The sequence below is a fragment of the Lactuca virosa genome, chromosome 5 (genome assembly GCF_052849685.1).
Source record: "Lactuca virosa cultivar CGN04683 chromosome 5, Lactuca_virosa_CGN04683_v6, whole genome shotgun sequence".
Classification (NCBI taxonomy): domain Eukaryota; kingdom Viridiplantae; phylum Streptophyta; class Magnoliopsida; order Asterales; family Asteraceae; genus Lactuca; species Lactuca virosa.
Window position 1 is genome coordinate 365,777,436 of NC_136430.1, and position 5,165 is coordinate 365,782,600.

The following is a 5,165-nucleotide window of genomic DNA, read 5'->3' on the forward strand; positions in this document are numbered from 1 at the left end:
TTATGGCTAAGGAGCTACATCAACTAAGACAAATGATCTTGAGCGTTCTTGAAGTGGTTCAACCTATACCAGAAGTATCCCCCATAAGCCACATGATCTTAAGATTCGACAATAGCTGATACCGAAGTCCCAAAGCGCTTCCAAACCCCCAACATGAAGCCTTATGACGGGACTACATATCCGGAGGAGCACGTGGCACAATACAGGGAAAGGATGGAGATCATTCCCCTCCCCACTCACTTCAAATAAGCTTGCCTATGAAAGGGTTTTGGCTCAACCCTCACAGGATCAGCTTTAAAATGGTTTCTTAACGTTCATCCTTACTCTATTACATGGATTGCTCATTTAATTAATTTGTTTAACAATCAGTTTTCTTATAGCAGAACCTTAGAAAAGATCACTAGTGATCTCTATCGAGTGGTCTAGGATCCTAAGGAATCCCTTAGGACTTTTGTTAACAGGTTTGACAGGGAAGCTCTAAGTATCCCCAACATCGACATGGCGACTGCAGTTGAAGCCTTTAAAATGGGCTTAAAGAAGGATTCTCCTTTATATGAAGACCTCGTAATGACTCCATGCAAGAGGATGGAAAAAGTTATAAGAAGAGCACTAAGGTTCATAAGGCTCGAAGAAGACAAGGAGATCCAAAGAGGAACAGCCCACCAAGCTCTTACGATCACCCCAATAGAAAGTCCGACTCCTCTGCCCAAAGATTCTATAAGTCAAATCCATATTCCAAACCTGACCATCATAGGGTTAATGCCCTTGAAAATGAGGGAGAGGAAGAAGATTTTCCTAAAATTACTAACTATTGTTTTTCCGTGGATATTTCAGGTGTAATATTTGCTATGCAAGATCTTGGAGACAAAGCAAGATGGCCAAGAAAAGGAGAAAAATCCACCGCTTGGAAAGACAAGTCCAAATGGTGTGCATACCATGAAGACTTTGGTCACATCACAGAGGATTGCATAGCTCTCAGGAAGGAGATCAGCTATATATATATATATATATATATATATATATATATATATATATATATATATATATATATATATATATATATATATATATATATATATATATATGCCAAGTACAACACTATAAAAGGCCCAAGCTCATCATGACCGAAATCACCATAGTGATTTCGGTCCTTACAACCGAAAATATAATAAGCCTATCAATAAAGTACTATTCTAAGCCCAAGAACAGTTAACAATATAAGCTCAACATAAACCATAGAAATATGACCCAACAATCTCCCTTTTGGTTTATTACTAGCTAGCTTTATGTATTCTCTACAAGATGAACGTCGGATGAAGCTAAAGCTCCTGCCCACAACTTCTGATCAATAATCTTCGCAATCATGCCTGTAAAGTCTTTCGCAGCAGCCTCGAACATTTCATTTTGCACCATAAGCTAAATCTTGGATAAAGTGTGAATGTCATGCTTGCCAAGTCTCATCAAATCCGTAGGATGAACAAGACGAAACTGATCCTTTTCAGTCTTGATCACCACGGTTGTTGTTGCCTCATCATATACCCATAATTGAAGAGAAATCAAATAACCATCAGGTATAGGATGAGAGAAAGGAATATTTTTCGTTTTCTTTGTAGGCGGCCACATAACGTTTACCATGGTTTTGTTGGTGTGCGGATCTATGACACCCTTGACGTTTCTAACAAATGAGGACGCTGTCGAAACGCCAGCAAAGTTATGCCTCGATTTGTCTTCTAGAAATTTTTTAAACACCCAAGCATTGGGATCATTTGTAGGATTGTGAAATGGAGCATGGACTAGCTCTGCAAGATCAACTTTTGTCAACACAGAAAATCAACCTTCTTCTCATAGTATTCAATGTTTCTGCTCCTCCTTTTTACAACCCACATATTCTTGTCAGCTTCAAATCCCCACATGCGAATACCTGAACGATCTCCGTATCTATCAACAAATTTTCTTTTCCCAACTTCTTTGATGAACATCTGAGGTTGATCACCAGTTGCATTCTGATCAAATTTCTTCATTAGAAGCATTTTATTTTTCTTCAACACACTTACTTTCTTCTATTTCTCCCTTCTCTCTTCAGCTGTAGCAGGGCCAGAAGATAAATATTGATCAATGTTGGAATCCGGAGCAGGTCTAACCACCACCCCTTCAGATGTCTCAGGTGCTTTTCCACCATCAGAACTGGACAACTTGAAATCATCACCAAACTTTCCAATTAGTTTGTCTTTGAGATCAAAGTAGAAAGCTGTCAGTCCACCAAGATTAGCTTGGATCTCTGTGATATCTTTATTCTTTTGAGAATTTTCCTTTTCTAGCTCCGAAACTATCACATCCAACTTCCCGATCAATAGATCCTTTTCAATGGATTCCTGCTTCAAAATTAGTATCTCTTGTCTAAGCTCAGAAATATTATGTTGTGAGTCTTCATCGCCTCCTTTTCATGAGCCAATATATATACCCTTTACTCTTGACTGAGGAATAGAGTCTTGAAAAGCACGAAGTTTGGCTAGCTTAATAGATGCAACATCGTTCTCTGGAGGTGGTGGAGCAGAAGGACTTCCCGAGGCAAAAATTTCTTCATTAACCAAGAAGTCTTAATAAAAAATTGGACTTTGTTCATTTCGATCAGTCTGGGCTGGTTCAGTGATAGGACTTTGAACATCTTCATGAACCTGGGCTGGTTCAATGATAGGACCTTGAACATCTTCATGAACCTGGGCTGGTTCAACGATTGGACTTTGAACATCTTCATTTATCTGGGCTGGTTCAACTATAGAAGCTGATTGTTGTACTGGCTCAGTGATAAGCACTCCCCGCCTTGGATCTCTCCGTCTTCGCTTTTTTGTCATCTGGGAGGCATTTGGTTCGTCTTTATCACTCTCAGATGGAGATTCAACAGTAACAGGAACTGCTTGGGGAGGCTTCCTTGCATTTGACTGTAGTTCTTTAATAAGTGTTTCCATCTGTTCGGGCGTTGGATTATCCGGTTGCTTGAAAATATTAATTACAGACTCTGTCTCAGCTGGAGTAATCACAACTTCATTGACTGGCTCCTTCGGTGGAACGAACAGACGAAAATTCACATCATCATTATCATCGGAGTCATCATAATCATCATCATTGTCATCATCATCATCATCATCATCAGTGACTTCAACCGAACTACTGATATTTGACCTTGAAGGTGTCATATGTTCTTCAGCCACTATAGCAATTGGAGTACTAGAAGCTTGGATACCTTCTGTCTCAGCAAATTTTCCAAATTTAACCAACTCTTTCAATCCTTGAAAAGTGACTTTGGAAGATTGTCTTGATTGCTTCATGAGCCCAAAGGTCTTAGGACCCAAAGCTTTCATGTCCAAAGTATCAGAAGATCTCTCGACCTGGGGATATCTTTCATTCAGAATCATTTGAAGAAACTTGGGATACATTACGAACAAATCCTTCTTCCTCCCTTGGAGATTCCTGTTCATTTCTTCAAAAACGTACTTTGAAAAGTTGTAATCCCAGTTCATTATTAAAGCAAAAATGGATGAGGTTGCTGTCTGACTGATCTCATCAGACCCTCCCTTTCTTCCAGAAATACAACTCACAAAGTAGTGTCCCAGAAACCTGCAGTAAGGTGGTAGCAACTTCTTGATGGTGAGGGATAGGTTCCTTCATAGTACATCTTCTCAAGGACTTCCTTCACTTGATTAACAGGGTACTTAATTGGGAATGTAGGGGCATCACCAAATTCAAGTACTTCTCGAATAACTTGCTCAGAAATAACTACTTGAGTTCCCTTCACCACTGATTCAATAGAACCAACTCCATCCGCTCCCTGATTATTGATTGAGGCATTTTTCCAGAAATCAGCAATCATGTCCTTGTAGATGACTGGATTAGAACGCAAAGCGTGAGAGATTCTGCAATTATTCAAACCCACGATCATAGATTTGAATTCTTTATGAGCAGCAGGTGGATCCATAAGATATCCAACAACATTGTGATTTTCAAAAAACTTTAACTAATTTGCCATTTATCTGCACCAAACGAGTCAAATGAGAATAATAAAAATAAAAATAAAAATTTATTTTCTCAAAAATCAAATTTTGGTCCAAAAAATTGATTTCGGTCGGTCTAGAGTTGTTTTCGGTTGATCAAGTTAGAGATTTCGGTCAAATTACTTTTGACCAAACGTTTTCGGTCAACCATGTTGTTTTCGATCAGATGGAACGTTTTCGGTCAAAACAAGGTGGTTTTCAGTCAGATCCGGATCAAACCGAAAACCCGAGAAAACCCGACGAATAATATACTTGACAGTTACGCCGGAAAACACCGTCAACACGCTGGAAAAACTCCATTAACCACCTGCAAACACTTCAAAACACAATAAAATGTAAAGCATGATGTTCGAACTATGTATACCTTGAAAAGATTTCAAGAAAACAAATGAGATTTGATGATTTTGAAACCGTCGATGAATATGAACTGTTCTAGCCTAGGGTTTTGAGAGAGAAGAGGGAAACTGATTTCGGTGAATTAACTATAGATTTGAAGAATGAAGCAGAAAACAAAAAAATATATCTTTTATACCCCAACATTTGAGTTCTCGGCCTTTTAGGCCACCAAATTTGATGGGCTTTATTTAAATAATTCATTTCGGAGACAAACAACACAATAAAATTAAATTTGAAATAAAATAAAAAAATTAAAAAAAATAATAAATAAAATAAAATAAAATAAATGTCAAACAAAAATAAAATTAAAATAAAATTTAAAATTTCAATAATTTAAAGATGAAAAACACATAAGATGCTAAATATAAAATTAAAGATAAATTGAAAATAAAACAAACACACTTTAATAACTAAAATCAAACATTTTGGGATCAAAATTTGTCGAGCAATTTAATAACGTTTATCAGCACACACCTGCATGAATAGTTCTGGTCAATCACCAATATTGTGGTCCACTTAAACACAAATGATATTGACAAGTTGGACAGATTATAAATGACAAGACATTGTGATTATATTCCTAAATAATATTCCTAAATAGACCATTTTACTGACGACGACCAATGATATTGTTGTCTACTTAAATTCAGCAGCGAGATCTACAGTCAGCCTTTGGTTAATTCAATTTTAAGTGCACTAGAACGTGTTCCCCATTTCACG